Genomic DNA, 18,960 nt, shown 5'->3' with positions numbered 1-18,960 from the left:
ATTAATTGCTGGAGAGGGTGTGGTGAAAAGGGAACCCTCTTGCACTGTTGGTGGGAATGTAAAATGATCCAGCCACTATGGAGAACAGTATGGAGTTTCCTTAAAAAACTAAAAATAGAACTACTTTATGACCCAGCAATCCCACTACTGGCCATACACCCTGAGAAAACTATAATTCAAAAAGAGTCATGTACCACAATGTTCATTGCAGCTCTATATACAATAGCCAGGACATGGAAGCAACCTAAGTTTGCATTGACAGATGAATAGATAAAGATGTGGCACATATATACAATGGAATATTACTCAGCTATAAAAAGAAACAAAATTGAGTTATTTGTAGCGAGGTGGATGGACATAGAGACTGTCAAACAGAGTGACGTAAGTCAGAAAGAGAAAAACAAATACTGTATGCTAAGACATATATATGGAATCTAAAAAGAAAACAAAAACAAATGTTCTGAAGAACCTAGGGGCAGGACAGGAATAAAGATGCGGACGTAGAGAATGGACTTGAGGACACAGGGATGTGGAACGGTACGCTGGGACGAAGTGAGAGAGTCGCATGGACTTATATATACTACCAAATGTAAAATAGATAGGTAGTGGGAAACAGCTGTGTGTCACAAGGAGATCAGCTCGGTGCTTTGTGACCACCTAGAGGGGTGGGATAGGGAGGGTGGGAGAGAGACGCAAGAGGGAGGAGATACGAGTATATATGTATATGTATATGATATGTATATATATGATTCGCTTTGTTATAAAGCAGAAACTAACACACCATTGTGTAGCAATTATATTCCAATAAAGATGTTAAAAATAAAATAAAATAAAAGCTTGAACATAAGGTACTCAGGGAACCTGGGGTTGGTTTTATTTGTTCCACGTGCACTGCTTAGTGAATCCTTATGGAATGAAAGATGGAGTGAATGAAGTTGTTTGTGCAAACTTTCCTTCTTAGTGTCTTAGTATCATCTTATTTTCTTAAAGCAACAAAAACTAATTTTGGCTAAATGAAGAAAAAGGAATTTTTTGGAAGGTTTTCAGTGGGCCTACAGAATCCAAAGGAGGCTGGAAGATCTGGCATGAGGATGAACAGAAACAATGAGAGAAGGGGAGGACTTGTATAGTGGAAGTATGGCAATGGTTCTGTCACAAGAAAAACTTAGTCAAGACCACCTTAGGTCCACTTTGTAATGAAAACCACCAACCCCTCCTCATCAACTCCTCAGGGGTCAATATCCTGGGTGAGAGTGCCTGAAGCACTCAGGGGCTAGTAAGGAAGACAAAACCATGCTAGTTATTTTAACAGAGAGACTTTAGTGTAGGGATTGGTTGATTAAACAGAGGCTCGAGGATTGCAGTAGTGAAAACGAACACCAGGGCAACACAAATTTAGTAACTGCAGGAAGAAGTTACCATGCTAGGACTGGGAAACAAGAGAAAAAGTTGGTGCTATCAGAATCTAAAAGCTTGGAGAAGAAGCATGGAGGAGCTGAATCCCAGACCTTTGAAGGGAGGGCACCAGCTAGCCTCTGCTGGTATCTCAGGGGCTGGAACAGGATCCCCAGTGGGCTGGGGCTCAGACCTCAGAGGAGCAGGTACCGCCTGGCTGGTCCCTCTGAGGGAGTAAGATGAGGATGGTCCTAGGACCGTGGAAAGAAGCTGGAAAGGAACCAGTTGCTGTTGGAATGAAATGTAGCTGCTGAGGTGAAGAGCAACAGCTGGGTGAAAGAAAAACCAGCAAATGGGAAGAAGCAAGTTGCTTTTCTCTTCCCCCTGTTTCCAGTTTCCCTATGGGCAGAACATCAGAAGCCACCTGAGAATGGAGAACTATGGTCAACAGAGCCCCAGGTACGACATTACAAAGTTGGGTAGAGAAGTGAGTTTGTGGCTGAGACAGTAGCTTCATAACCTGCTGAGCATCTCATTGGCAGAACTTAGGTCAGGTGCTCACCCTCTATCTTACTGGGACAGGGCTAGGGGAGGACTTGACCTTTTTCTCCCGTCACTAAAAATGGCCTGCTGGAACAGTTTTCCCAGTACTACACCCATGGGGAAGAAGTACTGATAATTCTCCATGAAGAAATACAGGTGATCGTAGACGGAAGGAAAGGATTCTGGAGAGGCAAAATGCCAGCTATCTACTGTGGCCTTCTAGTAAGACCTGTCTTGGTGGAGTGCTGAATGTTGGTATCCTTTTCCTTTCTGTATAAATATATGGAATTGACCCTTCTTGTCCTTTTATAGCATTAAAGCTTGTTATTTATGTCAGGCTACAAACTGCAGATGCCCTGTTTAGGTGGGGATTATAAATTTCCCACATTGAACTTTAATTGGGGCCAAATAAAGAAAAAAGTTTGGGGTTATTTTCTTCCATGGTTTGGAGATTTATATAGGGTACTTACAACTTGTTTATCTTGGCAGGCAGAAAGATAGTTGCTTAAATGGATTTTCATGCTCTGGCTTCAAAACACAAAGCCCTGTGCAGCTTGGTGTTTGTTTTGCAAATCCTTATCACACTCAAATTACTGTTTGAGGAAGGAGGGAGGAAAACAGCTTGTAGCAGTGTCCTCCATCTCCCCCAATTTCTCTATTTTATGTCTAAAGAGATACACTCAAACATGTACTAGATCTGCATTTAGAGGAATTCAGTGCATGGTAATTAGTACACAGGCAGCTTTGAATTTCTTGAAATTAAGAACATTGATTCTTTGCTGAAATGTAAGTTACTTGCAGATACTTTACTCCTTTTATTCTAGGTTTTCTAAAACAACCTGAGCTTATTTTTCTAAGTCATTTATGTTTTACGCTGTTTGACTCAGAAGACTTAGGCGGGCAGTTCCTTAAAATTAAAAGCTCTCATGGATTTCTTCAAAGGCTGTTACAAAGAATTATTGACTGGCTAAACTACAACAGCCAAAAGGAAGTTCAATTGTCAATCTTGCATAATAATTTACTACTTGAAAAATAATGAAAAAAAGTTAAAATTGCCAACAGTAGGCTTAAAAAATATATATATATATCAATAAAGTGAAGTTTCTTCCTTCTCAAAAGTAAACTTATCAGCGTTACAAGATTTTTTTTTTAAATTTATTTTATTTATTTATTTATGGCTGTGTTGGGTCTTCGTTTCTGTGCGAGGGCTTTCTCTAGTTGCGGCAAGTGGGGGCCGCTCTTCATCGCGGTGCGCGGGCCTCTCATTATCGCGGCCTCTCTTGTTGTGGAGCACAGGCTCCAGATGCACAGGCTCAGTAATTGTGGCTCACGGGCTTAGTTGCTCCGCGGCATGTGGGATCTTCCCAGACCAGGGCTCGAACCCGTGTCCCCTGCATTGGCAGGCAGACTCTCAACCACTGTGCCACCAGGGAAGCCCCAAGATTTTTATATACATACGCGTACATACACACATATACACACATATATTAAAAATAGAACTATGATGTACATACTAGTCTGAAATTTAAGGTAATAATATATTAGAGGTATTTTCCAGTTCATCACATGTGAATTGCCTTCTGTTTTACATGGCATGATTTCTCGTAGTTTATTCAACTCTACCCAGTAGTGGATATTGAGGTGGATCGTATCCTTATTTTTTGTACTCAGATACAATGCCACAGTGAATGGCTCCCTCACACACCTATCGTTACACATACCTGCTATAACTTCTGTAAGACCGGTGTGGGGACACTGGCCTGTTGCCAAAGGATCCAGTTCAGAATCATGTTGTATTTAGCTGTCTTATTTCTTTAGTCTCCTTCAAGCTGGACTAAGTCTCCAGATTTTCCTTTATTTTCATGGTTTTGACACTTTTGAAACTACAGAAAGGCAGCTATATTTATTTCTTTTTACCAGATCTTTATTTCTTACCATATTTTTTTTTGAGAAAGTACCAAAAGCACTTATATGCAACATGGCATTAGGGGAGTGGAGTGATGCTCAACCCTGGCTACACACCAGGATCACCTGGAGGTATTTTTTTAAAAAGTGCCTTTGCTGGGGCCCAATTCCAGGAGTCAGATTTAATTGTTCTCAGTTGGTGCTTGGGTACCTGTATTTTTTTAATGCTCCCCTGGTAATTCCAGTGAGTACCCTGGGCTGAAAACCCCTAGATTAGCTATGGATAAGATGAACTGCATACCTTTGGGGGCTCAGGACAAGATGAAAATGGGAGACCCCCTAGTTCAAAAATTATTAAGGATTTCAAGATGGTGACAGCAGATCATTAAACCAAATGTGGGGTCCTAAGCAAGGGGCCCTGTGCAAGTGCATAGTATGCATGCCCATCAAGCCCGTCCTTGGGGTACCACATTTGGTATAAGAAAGAAAGCCATGCAAATGAAAGGCATAAAGCAATGGTGCCATGAGGAAGGATAGAGACATGACCAAGAGTCCATGGGCTCCTTTCCATTCCCAGCTCTCTTGCAGTTAGATGAGGCTGTACGATCAGGCCTGGACAATGGGCAATGAGTGGAAGTGGTGAAGAGCAGGTTTGAGTTCTCTGTGCACTCTCAGAAGCTTCCATTTGAGATGGCAGTGTCACAAGATGGTGCTGCTTGCGTCAGTGTGGGTCCTCGAGTGAACATGTGAAGCAGAACTCCCTGGCAACCTACATCAGCTATGTACCATGAGCAAGAAATAAGTCTGTGTTATACTAAGCCATGGACATTTGTTACTGCAGCACAATCCAGCCTATTCTGACAAATACAGAAAGGTACGAACCAAATGCCATAGGATCTCAGAGGAGTGAATGCTGACTTCTTGCTGTAGGCATCAGGCAAAGCTTCATGGAGGATGATACATTTAAAATGGGAAAGGTAAGATTTGAAACAACTGATAAAGGTTGTTTCAGTTCCCTGTTATTACATGGAAAACCACCACTACACTTGGTGGCTACCATACACTATTTCTCACGAGTCCATGGGCCAGTTACATAGTACTGCTCTTTTGGGCTGGATTCAGCTCATGCATGCTGGGCTCTCTTATGCATCTGTGGACAGCTACTGGGATGGTGGGGCCTGGCTGGTTTAGGTTGGCCTTATTCACATGTCTGGAGGTTGACAGGCCTTAGATATCCTGCACATGGTCTTTTCTCCTCCAGCAGGCCAGCCCAGGCTTGAATATACGGTGCGTATCTGATGGCAGGATCCCAAGAGGTAGAGTGGAAGGGCACAAGGCCTCTTTGAGCCTAAGCTCAAGACTAACACATTACCACTTGCACTCCATCCTATTGGTCGATGGAAGTCACAAAGCCAGGCTAAATTGAAAGGATGGGGAAATAGTCCCCACTTCTTTGTCTCATATTTTGGCATATGGGAGGTGTTGAATATTTGTGGAATAATTGTATGAATAATGGACTGGATTGCCTGGACAGCAGTTTTTTTTTTGGAGCTCAGACTTTGGACTTTAATTCCCTGTCTATACTCTCTCACCAGGTAATCTCATCCTGCACTCCCACTTGTGTATATCTAGCCCAGTCTCTTTCTTCAAGTTTCTACCATAAAATCAACTACCGACATGATATCTCACTTAACTCTCTAATAGGTAGGTCATGCTTGATATGTGCAAACCTGAGCTCCTTATATCCCCCTCCGAGATGCTGTCCTCCCACAGTTTTTCCCACTTCAGTCAATGGTAGCTCCATCGTTCCAGTTCCTCAGGCCATACACTTTGGAGTCATCTTGGTTTCCTTTTTTTCTCTCATACTTCATGTTCAATCCATGAGCAAATTTTGTCAGCCCTACCTTCTTCACATGTTCCGCATACAATTACTTCTATCCACTTCTACTGCTATCACTGGGTCCAAGTCATAATTTGTTTGCCTTGATTGTTGCAAAATCCTTTTCTTCTGTCTCCCTGCTTCTGCTCTGACCTCTGCAGTCAGTCTTTTCACATAGTTGCCAGACTGCATTTTTCAATATGTAAGTCATTTTCTGCCACTCCCTTGTTTAAGACCCTCCAAGAGTTTCCCATCTCCCTGAGAGTAAAAGCCGAAGTCTTTACAAGGGCTTTGAAAGCCATACAAACTATTCTCCTATTACCACCCTGGCCTCATTTCCTGTTCCTCTCTTGCTCCCGTTCACTCAGCTCCAACCACAGGACCTCCTCCCTGCCCCTAGAACACACCAACGCACACCTGCCCCCAAGGTCTTTAGTTTTGTTCTTGCCTCTGCCTGGACCACCCTTTCTCCTGACAGCTGCATGCCTCGCTCTCTTATTTCTTTCAAGTCTCTACTTGGATGTCACCTTTTTATCAGTGAGGTCCTTCTAGACCTCTGTACTTAAATAGCAACCTACCCCCCACCCCCGCTGAGCTCTCTCTACCCCTCACCCTGTTTTTATAATTTCTTCATAGCCCTTCCAATCTTTGACATATTCTGTATTTACCTGTTTATTTGTTTACTGTCTGATTCTCCTCACTAGAACATAAGTTCCAGACAGGCAGGGACCTTTTTTTTGTTATTTGCTCTACATCCAGAGCCTAGAAAAGCTTAGAAATATTTTTTAAATCAATGAATAAAATAGAGTCTGAGATTCTCACAATGGGTGAGAAATTGGATGAGATAGTCTCGAAGGTTACTGGAACTCAAATAGTCTATGATGTTAATAGGCGTAGAAATTGAATTGTTTAGAAGTTTTATTTGAGATTCATTTGCATCCAGTATCACTACTGTCCCCTCCAATCTGTTCTCTTCACCAGTGCCTCAATCTGATGATTTCTTTCTCCTCCTAATTACCAACTTCTCCTCCTTTAGATTTAAGTTTAATGATCACATTCTTGAAGTTTCTGCCCAAATTCTCTTTACACTGTCTCATAGTACCGTTCAATAATTCATTATAGCATTTATCACAACAAAAATTGTACATTTATTGCTGTGATTGTTTTCAGAGAGTTCTCCCCCTGAAAGCTCTATGAGGGCAGGGAATCTGGCTGGCTCTGTTCATCAGTAAATCCAGAGTCCAGCACAGGACCTGGTTTAAGGCTCTGAATGCCTACTGGGGACTGAATACAAGACTGAATAAGTGAATTTACCTTAAGCAGATTGTGCTGTTCTCTGATCCCTGATTCTGTAGGATTAACTCCTACCCCCAGTTAATTAGAAGGGAGCTATTTACAAATGCATGCCATCTTTAAAAGACTGTTTTTATTTTTCTTTCTTTTGTTTTTGCTTTTGTCTGTTTGTTGTTGTTTTTAGATCCTGGTCTCAAAAAAAAGCTAAGGCTGGGATAAAGGGTTGAGGAGAGAAGAGAATCTTAAATCTGATTAATGAAAGGACCATATCACAGGGGTCTTTCAATAACACATTACATTAGAGGGTTGAACCTCATAGTCAGGCACCTGGGATCCCAAGAGCTTGGGATCCATCCCTGGGAACTGTTTGTGAGTTTGTCAAAAGCCAGGACTTGGGGATTTTCTTGCAAGACAGTGTTGCACAGAAGCTCCTATCTTGGCAAGCTCTTTCTGGGAGGCAATGTCATATGTTAACACCCCAGGAGCAATTAGATTTATTTAACAAAAACAGAATTGTGTTTGTAAACTAGCTTGAAAGAGTCCATGGGACACAACAAAATTGATTTTAAAGTAGATCAGAGCTGTTCTGTACCTAGCCCGATTATGATGTGTAAGCAAGAGAATTCAGTTACCCAGTGATTTGGCTCAGAAAAAAAAAGCCCCCGTGGTAGGTAAACTGCATGTCTTTGGTTGCCTCCAGGTATGAGATCCTATAACACCATCTTAGTCAGAATCCTGGTGCCCTAGGTGGGAAGGAAGTGCCAAATTTGCCCTTTTCCCTCCCAATCTTCTCTTTTTGCATATTCTTTCTGTCCCAGGTAGTGTGATAGACTTGGAGCCCTGGATTCAACAGATCTGAGTTCAAATCCCAACTTTGCCACTTATTAGCTGTGTGTTCTTGGGTGAATGACTTCGCCTCTCTGAGCCTTAAAAGAGCAATCACAATAATAGGAAAGACTATGTAGGATTTCAGGAGAATTAAGTAGTGGATGCAAATGGTTTAGCAGTGTACCTGACATACAGAACATACATCATAAATGTTGATTATTGTCATTATTTGGGAGGTTCCCTCTGTATTACACATGAGAAAGAAATGAATAACATGGATAATTCCTCCAAGTCAGGCCTTCCTGGGGGGTTTCCCCCAGAGGTCAGACTAGATTCTGCAGCTCTTTAGGCATTTGATTCATCTTAGAGCACTTGCCATTTAATGTGTGGCTGAAAGTTAATTTTCCTCCGAAAACTCTCCATCCTCCCAGTTCCCTGTCTTTTCTTCACCAAAAATGAAAATTTAATGTCTGAAGGATATGTCAGTTGTTTCTATATTGATCTTGAGGGACAACTTATTTCTCTTTTAGAAAGCATAGATGTTTGGGCTGGACATCACTGAGAAACATGAGGAAAGCAGCACCAACCCTGCAGGCAAGCTACAGGACGGTATTAAAGATAGATTTTGTTTCTCTTCTCTCATCTGCCAGCTCTCATGGTTCTGACAGAGGCCTCTTCTTTTCCCAGTGGGATGTTTGGGGAAAATAATCAGCACATTTAATTCAGAGAGGGAAAGAAGGAGGAGTGGTGGTACTTGAGCTGAGCTCAAGGTAAAATTATAATAATGATGATGGGGCTTCTGGGTACCTTGCATCTCTCTGCTTCTGGTCTCCAAGAGAAAGCTGGGCAGGAGCTGGAAGGCAGAGTTGGTTTTTTAAACCCTTGATGAATTAATGCTGCGAACATCTCGTGTAAAAGAGGAGAATTAACCTCTGACTTGCAAGTCTGACATATTAGAGATTTGGGTGCATCATGTATTCATTCATTCATTCATTCAAAAAATAGATATTGAAGACCTACTACGTGCCAGCCACTCTTCTAGATGCTGGAAATTACCATAAACTATAAGACAGCTGAGTTTCCTACCTTCACAGAGCAGGAAATAATAATAGTAATAATAATGAATAAATAAATAAAGAGGGTAACTGCAGATTCTGAAGGAGTTTATTACAGAGATATGCTGGATGATGGGATAAATTTTCTGGAGGCCCAAAGGGCTAGTTTCAGTGGGTTGGTTATGGAAGAGTATCACCTTTGGCTAGATCAAGTGCAGCCAAGCAAATATAAACCCGGATTCTGTAGGAAATACGTATTAGAAAACTTGTTCTTATAAGTAGTTCAATTTCATGTGGCCAGAGATTATGAAATGTGGGGAATTCTTCATGTGCCTTTCACCAACCTTGTGAGATAGGTTTTTATTATCATTCCCATTTTTCAGATGAGGCAGATACGTACATTATCTTGCACACAACTTTCTTCCTGCAGTCCCCACACTGTGTTGTAATGGTTGGTCCTTTGGTCTGGCTCTGCCACTGTATTGTGCTCCTTGAGGGCTGGACATATTTCCTTCACCTTGGTGTCCACTTTGTCTGGCACAGTGCTGGATATGCCCTCGACAGTTTGAGGATGAATAAATGCACATGCCCAATGTCATGCTGCGGGGGAAAAGGCAAAGCTGATACAGGAATCCTTGCCTGTTTGGTCCCAGAGTCTCTGTTCCTTTTGTTGTCCTTTTAAAGGGCATCTCTGCCGCTGGTGCCTGAGCTAATGGAGGTGTACAGAATGTGGAAAGAGAAAAATAAGCCATCTTTCTTGCATAAGCTAAAGCTTCCGATACATTATACATTTTCTCTGTTCTGTGTTTGCTCTATTACTCAGAGTGAATGAGTCCACCGCTCAGTAGTTGTAAAGGATGGTGCAGAGCATGTTACATTGAATTTATCCTGCTGGCCTTCAGAAATCATAGAAGTCACAGATGCCATTGCCGACAGTTAATCCCCTTCAAATTAGAGTAGCTGCCATCTACAAATGAGACAGTTTGGTACACACATTTCTCTCAGTGTTAGTGCTGTGGCAGTTTAAAGAACCGACCTTATTCCCAGAAAAGATACACTGTCCTAATAAAAAGGATCCAGATTGATTTGGTTTTTCCTGGGAGCTAACATTGGCTGTTACAATGATGCAGTCTCTTTAAAAGTTTCTCTTTGGAACGTGACAGTATATCGAGTACAGGTTTTGGGTCTGATGGGCCTGAGTTTGAATCCCCCACTCCTCAATGGAATGACACTTGTCATGTGCCCAACCTTGCTGGGCTTCAGTTTCCCCATCTGTAAAACAGCCATAATAACACCCATGTCATAGGATTGTTAAGAGGACTAAGTAAGATGGGACACAGTAAGAATTCAGCATAGCACCTGGTGCATAGCAAAGCTGACATGAAGCTTTCTGACTTTTACCCACTATTTTCAAGTGTAGATGTTTGTGTCTGGGCAGGAAAACTGGCTGAGCATCCCTGCCATGATCCAGGGCATTCCCACTGCAGTTCATTCATTCTTCCTGGAAGGAGAACCAGGCCAGTGAGGGATGGGCCAGCATACAGAGGGCCCCAGACAAGACCCCCTTCCTCAGACTTGCAACTGCACATGGGTAAAGCAAGCACTCAAGCATTTGCCCCTTTTAAAACCACTTTCAAAGCTGTGAGCTTTTCGTTATAATCAGAAAAAGGAGAAAGGACACTGTCGGTCGACCTTAGACAAACTTCGTTCCCCAGTGACTCCTCACAGTGTTGGGACCTTTGGGAGTTTCGCCCCATTTTCATCCCCACTGGGTAAGCTCTACCTTCTGGGGAAGCTGTTTATGGTAGAAAGAGCATGTGTGGTGCAAGGAAGTGTGTCCAAATCCCAGCTCTGCCACTTCATCCCAAGGTGAGACCTTGGGAGTCACTGTGTCTCTGAACTCCAATTTCCATTCTGCAAAATGATGATAATAGCCCCCAGCCTCATAGCATATGGTATCTGGATGGCCTAGCATGGTCATTTTTTTTTGACATATTTATTGGAGTATAATTGCTTTACAATGTTGTGTTAGTTTCTGCTGATTAACAAAGTGAATCAATTATATGTATACATATATCCCCATATCCCCTCCCTCTTGCGCCTCCCTCCCACCCTCCCTATCGCACCCCTCTAGGTGGTCACAAAGCACCAAGTTGATCATCCCGTGCGATGCAGCTGCTTCCCACTAGCTATCTACTTTACATTGGGTAGTGTATATATGTCATTGCCACTCTCTCACTTCATCCCAGCTTACTCTTCCCCCTCCTCATATCCTCAAGTCCATTCCCTACTTCTGAGTCTTTATTCCTGTCCTGCCCCTAGGGTCATCAGAACCTTTTTTTTTTTTTTTTTTTTAGATTCCCTATATATGTGTTAGCAGACGGTATTTGTTTTTCTCTTTCTGACTTACTTCACTCTGTATGACAGACTCTAGGTCCATCCATCTCACTACAAATAACTCAATTTCATTTCTTTTTATGGCTGAGTAATATTCCATTGTATATATGTGCCACATCTTCTTTATCCATTCATCTGTCGATGGACACTTAGGTTGATTCCATGTCCTGGCTATTGTAAGCAGAGCTGTAATGAACATTGTGGTACATGACTCTTTTTGAATTATGGTTTTCTCAGGGTGTATGCCCAGTAGTAGGATTGATGGGTCGTATGGTAGTTCCATATTTAGTTTTGTAAGGAACCACCATACTGTTCTCCATAGTGGCTGTATCAATTTACATTCCCACCAACAGGGCAAGAGGGTTCCCTTTTCTCCACACCCTCTCCAGCATTTATTGTTTGTAGATTTTTCGATGATGGCCATTCTGACTGGTGTGAGGTGATACCTCATTGTAGTTTTGATTTGCATTTCTCTAATGATTAGTGATGTTGAGCATCCTTTCATGTGTTTGTTGAATCTGTATATCTTCTTTGGAGAAATGTCTATTTAGATCTTCTGCCCATTTTGGATTGCATTGTTTGTTTTTTTGATATTGAACAGCATGCGCTGCTTGTAAATTTTCGAGATTAATGCTTTGTCAGTTGCTTTGTTGGCAAATATTTTCTCCCGTTCTGAGGGTTGTCTTTTTGTCTTGTTTATGGTTTCCTTTGCTGTGCAAAAGCTTTTAAATTTCATTAGGTCCCATGGGTTTATTTTTCTTTTTATTTCCATTAGTCTAGGAGGTGGGTCAAAAAGGATCTTGCTGTGATTTATGTCATAGAGCATTCTGCCTGTGTTTTCCTCTAAGAGTTGTATAGTGTCTGGCCTTACCTTTAGGTCTTTAATCTATTTTGAGTTTATTTTTGTGTATAGTGTTAGGAAGTGTTCTAATTTCATTCTTTTACATGTAGCTGTCCAGTTTTCCCAGCACCACTTATTGAAGAGGCTGTCTTTTCTCCATTGTCTATCCTTGCCTCCTTTATCAAAGATAAGGTGACCATATGTGTGTGGGTTTATCTCTGGGCTTTCTATCTTGTTCCATTGATCTATGTTTCTGTTTTTGTGCCAGTACCATACTGTCTTGATTACTGTAGCTTTGTAGTATAGTCTGAAGTCAGGGAGCCTGATTCCTCTAGCTCCATTTTTCTTTCTCAAAATTGCTTTGGCTATTCTGGGTCTTTTGTGTTTCCATACAAATTGTGAAATTTTTTGTTCTAGTTCTGTGAAAAATGCCAGTGGTAGTTTGATAGGAATTGCCTTGAATCTGTAGATTGCTTTGGGTAGTATAGTCATTTTCACAATGTTGATTCTTCCAATCCAAGAATGTGGTATATCTCTCCATCTGTTTGTATTATCTTTAATTTCTTTCATCAGTGTCTTGTCGTTTTCTGCATACAGATCTTTTGTGTCCTTAGATAGGTTTATTCCTAGGTATTTTCATCTTTTTGTTGCAATAGTAAATGGGAGTGTTTCCTTAAATTCTCTTTCAGATTTTTAATCACTAGTGTATAGGAATGCAAGAGATTTCTGTGCATTAATTTTATATCCTGCTACTTTACCAAATTCATTGATTAGCTCTAGTAGTTTTCTGGTAACATCTTTAGGATTCTCTATGTATTGTATCATGTCTTCTGAAAAGAGTGACAGTTTTACTCCTTTCCAATTTGGATTCCTTTTATATCTTTTTCTTCTCTGTTTGCTTCCAAAACTATGTTGAATAATAATGGTGAGAGTGGGCATCCTTGTCTTCTTCCTGATTTTAGAGGAAATTGTTTCAGTTTCTCACCATTGAGAATGATGTTGGTTGTGGGTTTGTCATATATGGCCTTTATTACGGTGAGGTAAGTTCCCTCTATGCCTACTTTCTGGAGAGTTTTCATCATAAATAGGTGTTGAATTTTGTTGAAAGCTTTTTCTGCATCTAATGCGATTATCATATGGTTTTTATCCTTCTGTTTGTTAATATGGTATATTGCATTGATTGATTTGCATATATTGTAGGATCCTTGCATTCCTGGGATAAAATCCACTTGATCATTGTGTATGATCCGTTTAATGTGCTGTTGGATTCTGTTTGCTAGTATTTTGTTGAGGATTTTTGTGTCTATGTCCATCAGTGGTATAGGTCTGTAGTTTTCTTTTTTTCTGACATTTTTGTCTGATTTTTGGTATCAGGGTGATGGTGGCCTCGTAGAATGAGTTTGGGAATGTTCCCCCCTCTGCTATATTTTGTAAGACTTTGAGAAGGAAAGCTGTTAATTCTTCTCTAAATGTTTGATAAAATTCGCCTGTGAAGCCATCTGGTCCTGGGCTTTTGTTTGTTGGAAGATTTTTAATCACAGTTTCAATTTCAGTGCTTGTGATTGGTCTGTTTATATTTTCTATTTCTTCCTGGTTCAGTCTTGGAAAGTTATGCTTTTCTGAGAATTTCTGCATTTCTTCCAGGTTGTCCATTTTATTGGCATATAGTTGCTTGCAGTAATCTCTCATGATCCTTTGTATTTCTGCAGGGTCAGTTGTTCCGTCTCCTTTTTCATTTCTAATTCTATTTATTTGAGTCTTCTCCCTTTTTTTCTTGATGAGTCTGGCTAGTGGTTTGTCAATTTTGTTTATCTTCTCAAAGAAGCAGCTTTTAGTTTTATTGATCTTTGCTAATGTTTCTTTCATTTTTTTTTCATTTATTTCTGATCTGATCTTCATGATTTCTTTCCTTCTGCTAACTTTGGGGGGTTTTTTTGTTCTTCTTTCTCTAATTGCTTTATGTGTAAGGTTAGATTGTTTATTTGAGATTTTTCTTGTTTCTTTAGGTAGGATTGTATGGCTATGAACTTCCTTCTTAGAACTGCTTTTGCTGCATCTCAAAGATTGTGGGTCATCGTGTTTTCATTGTCATTTGTTTCTAGGTATTTTTTGATTTCTTCTTGGATTTCTTTAGTGAGCTCTTCGTTATTTAGTAGTGTATTCTTTAACCTCCATGTGATTTTATTTTTTACAGTTTTTTCCCTGTAAGTGATATCTAGTCTCATAGCATTGTGGTCAGAAAAGATACTTGATAAAATTTCAGTTCTCTTAAATTTACAAAGGCTTAATTTGTGACCCAAGATATGAACTATCCTGGAGAATGTTCCCTAAACACTTGCGATGAAAGTGTATTCTGTTGTTTTTGGATGGAATGTCCTATAAATATCAATTAAGTCCATCTTGTTTAATTTGTCATTTAAAGCTTTTGTTTCCTTATTTATTTTTATTTTGGATGATCTGTCCATTGGTGAAAGTGGGGTGTTAAAGTCCCCTAATATGATTGTGCTACTGTTGATTTCCTATTTTATGGCTGTTAGCATTTGCCTTATGTATTGAGGTGCTCCTATGTTGGGTGCATAAATGTTTACAATTGTTATATCTTCTTCTTGGATTGATTCCTTGATCATTATGTAATATCCTTCTTTGTCTCTTGTAATAGTCTTTATTTTAAAGTCTATTTTTTCTGATATGAGAATTGCTACTCCAGGTGTCTTTTGATTTCCATTTGCATGGAATATCTTTTTCCATCCCCTCACTTTCAGTCTGTATGTGTCCCTAGGTCTGAAGTGGGTCTCTTGTTGACAGCATATATACAGGTCTTGTTTTTGTATCCATTCAGCCAGTCTATGTCTTTTGGTTGGAGCATTTAATCTGTTTACTTCTAAGGTAATTATCGATATGTATGTTCCTATTACCATTTTCTTAATTGTTTGGGGTTTGTAATTGTAGGTATTTTCCTTCTCCTCTGTTTCCTACCTAGAGAAGTTCCTTTAGCATTTGTTGTAAAGCTGGTTTGGTGGTGCTGAATTCTCTTAGCTTTTGCTTGTCTGTAAAGATTTTAATTTCTCTGTCGAATCTGAATGAGATCCTTGCTGGGTAGAGTAGTCTTGTTTGTAGGTTTTTCTCTTTCATCACTTTAAATATGTCCTGCCACTCCCTTCTGGTGGGCAGATTTTCTGCCGACAGATCAGCTGTTAACCTTATGGGGATTCCCTTATATGTTATTTGTTGTTTTTCCCTCGCTGCTTGTAATATTTTTTCTTTGTTTTTAATTTTTGATAGTTTGATTAATATGTGTCTTTGCGTGTTTCTCCTTGGATTTATCCTATATGGGCCTCTCTGCGTTTCCTGGACTTAATTATTTCTTTTCCATATCAAGGAAGTTTTCAGCTATAATCTCTTCAAATATTTTCTCAGTCCCTTTCTTTTTCTCTTCTTATGGGACCCCTGTAATTCGAATGTTGTTGCATTTAATTTGTCTCAAAAGTCTCTGAGATTGTCCTCAATTCTTCTCATTCTTTTTTCTTTATTCTGCTCTGCAGCAGTTATCTCCACTATTTTATCTTCCAGGTCCCTTATCCATTCTTCTCCCTCAGTTATTGTGCTATTTATTCCTTCTAGAGAATTTTTAATCTCATTTATTGTGTTGTTCATCATTGTTTGTTTGCTCTTTAGTTCTTCTAGGTCCTTGTTCAACGTTTCTTGTATTTTCTCCATTCTATTTCCAAGATTTTGGATCATCTTTACTACCATTACTCTGAATTCTTTTTCAGGTAGACTACCTTTTTCCTCTTCATTTGTTTGGTCTGGTGGCTTTTTACTTTGCTCCTTCATCTGCTGCATATTTCTCTTCCCATTTTGCTTAACTTACTGTTTTTGGGGTCTCCTTTCACAGGCTGCAGGTTCATAGTTCCCTTTGTTTTTGGTTTCTGCCCCAGTGGGTAAGGTTGGTTCAGTGGGTTGTGTATGCTTCTTGGTAGAGTGGACTGGTGGTGTGTTCTGGTGGATGAGGCTTGATCGTGTCTTTCTTGTGGGCAGGACTGCCTCTGGTGGTGTGTTTTGGGGTGTCTGTGAACTTAGTATGATTTTCAGGCATAATGAGTGGGTTGTGTTCCTGCCTTGCTAGTTATTTGACATGCGGCATCCAGCACTGGAGCTTGCTGGCTGTTGGGTGGAGCTGGGTCTTAGTGTGAGACCGAGATCTCTGGGAGAGCTCTTGCAGATTGATATTACATGGGACTGGGAGGTGTCTGGTTGTCCAATGTCCTTATCTCAGCTCTCCCACCTCAGAGCCTCAGGCCTGACACCTGGCCAGAGCACCAAGACCCTGTCAGCCACTGGCTGCCTTGAGTCACGTGTACTGTGTCCAGAAGGTCTCAACAGCACAGTGCTCTCTCAGGGCTGCCTTCTTGAAGTAGCTCCCACTGTGGAAACTGGGCAAAATGCACATCCCAAAGATGAAGGAGGAGGTGAGGAGCCTCTGACCACAGAATCTAGCTTGAGGGTAGCATAGTCATTTTGAATACTTTGCGGTTCACTCATGTGTCTGAGAAAGGACTTATCTTCAGGAAGCCTGAATCAAACGTCTGGTATCTTCCCAGGCTTTTGTGTCTATTCATCATCACATCCTAATCATCACCATCAGGCATCTGACCTTCAGTCAGACCCACTCACACCTGCCAGTCACCACACTAAACCATTTACAGGCTCTAACTCATATCATCCTATCACAGACTCTATTATAATTAGGAAATATTATTCTTAATTAATAACAGTAACTTTGTTATGCCATTGTGCAGATGAGGAAACTGAGGCTTAGAGAGTTTAAGCAATTTTCCCAGGGTCACACAGCTGTTGAGAATTGGAATAGATTCAGAACAAAGAGATCTGCTCTCAAGCACACACTTTACTATACTGAGAATTTTAGTTTTCCTTCATGATTTTCCTGGGTCCAATTCAAACCAAGTCTAAAATGCCTCCTGGCATAAATTCAGTTTTTGCCCTAACTTTAAAATTATATATTTTAGAGATAAACCAATTTAAACATGTACAGATGTACCTTGTCACCTTTCTAGTATGAGTGCTTAAGTATCTCTGCTCAGGGCAGAGTGTTCTGAGTCTGATGAATTTATTCTGGAGATAAGGGAGCATACAGATATCTTTATCTTTTTCCCCCCCGCTCAGAAACCAGTTTTGCTAGGGGCACTTTAGAGAAAGCCAGTACGTCCCTGGGAAATCCACTTTCCCTCTCTGAGACCCTTCGATTCTCACTGTAACTCGGATATCTCAGTGTCTTTCCTTCCTTTGGGAAAAAAAAAAGACTTGGGGAACAGATTTCTTTTCTAGGCTTTGGTTGGTCCAAAGGAACAAAGCAAGACACTCTCTTTCTCACAGAATAGGTGATAAAACCAAGCATGTGTGCAAAGGAGAATGAAAAATGCATGTTATTTTCTGCAGGCTGGAGAATGATGTATGTTCCTGGGGGTAACCTACTACCTTGGAATTAGTCATTCCACATCGTGTTCTCTCTGCTGTTTGAAGTGCCTCATTTTAAAAATGTTAGGATTTTTTTTTCCTCTCACTTAACTGTAGGAACATTAAATGCACAACTTTATCAAAATGATATAAGATATATATTTCTGCCAACAGCAACAGGAGAGGATTAACAATTCAAATAGGAACAGGGAAAAGTTCCTCTCAAAAGATGGGAAGAAGAAAGTTTGAATGGAGATTCTGCTTTTTCCTCAGCCTGAAGCACATTATTGCACATTCAGAGACCTTGAAGTCCTGGTGGAAGAAAAGTTTTATGTTATGAGGGAAAAAGTTTTATTTCATGTTATTTTGTTCTGTCTCCTTGAGATCAGGACAAGCTTGAACACATTTGTTGAGTGTGCAACAGTATGCAGACATCTCTCAAAAATAATCCTTATTTACTTAATGGCCAATGCCTGAATTTGTTCACGGCTCACATTTCCAACCATTGTCAGATCCTCACAATCTAACCCAGTAATGAGCCAGAAAGCCAGCCTTCAGCAGATAGGGGAAGGGAGGAGAGCATAAGGGTGTGGAGCCCTTAGGAGATGAAGGGGTAGGAGAGAAAGAATCGCTTTGTAAGGTTAGTTGTGGCACACCAGAAACATGCATTGTAGATACATACATATAGATGACAAATGGTCTCCTGCACTATTTGGCTGGTGAAGGGAGGTATTCATAAGATTCAACTGGAAATTTTTTGAGGAAGAGAGTTTTTAGGATTCTAGATGAAGTAATAGAATTGCCTTGGTCTTATAAGGAAAAACATATTATTTTGCAAAACTTTGATATAGTTTTAGCAGGATATAGGACTGAATCTTTTGACTTCTCAAAATCCTTTTCTGGGATGTGATTTCCATGTATTGATATATTTTCTACAACTCTCTGTTTCCTACCTTCTTTACCAGGAATGCCTTTGACATTGGTTTTTCCATGCCCCATCTAACCAATCCCATCTCATTTTCCGTCACCACAGGGCATGAGATGGTAGCTAAGGCACTGACATTGACTAGACTCATAGGATGGGCTATGTAGAGTCCCCTTAATGACTAAGAGGAAAAGTCCCCCTCAGGGGAAAAGGACAAAACTTGTGAACTTTACCCAATAAGAATATTCTGGTGATTTGAGAGGAGGGGTAACTCTGTGTACAGTCTGGTGTTGGCCACTTGGATCAACCTTCACCCTCTCCAATCTCAGGAAACACCAGTCTCCCACTTGCTCAGTGGACCCCAGGCATGCTGTTAGAATTTATGGCCTTTGTACTCACTGCTGCTTTTTTCATGGAACCTCTT

The 18,960-nt window shown here is 40.5% G+C and overlaps 1 protein-coding gene across 1 annotated transcript in view; it reads left to right on the top strand.

Moving 5' to 3' along the window:
* Window positions 1-18,960, top strand: part of PRELID2 (PRELI domain containing 2) — a 598,497-nt gene that overhangs the window by 430,452 nt on the left and 149,085 nt on the right. The gene's annotated exons all lie outside the window — the stretch shown is intronic.

Source organism: Balaenoptera ricei, chromosome 3 (assembly GCF_028023285.1).
Source record: "Balaenoptera ricei isolate mBalRic1 chromosome 3, mBalRic1.hap2, whole genome shotgun sequence".
Classification (NCBI taxonomy): domain Eukaryota; kingdom Metazoa; phylum Chordata; class Mammalia; order Artiodactyla; family Balaenopteridae; genus Balaenoptera; species Balaenoptera ricei.
Note: the sequence above shows the minus strand (reverse complement) of the source record. Positions and strands in the feature narration are given on the sequence as shown.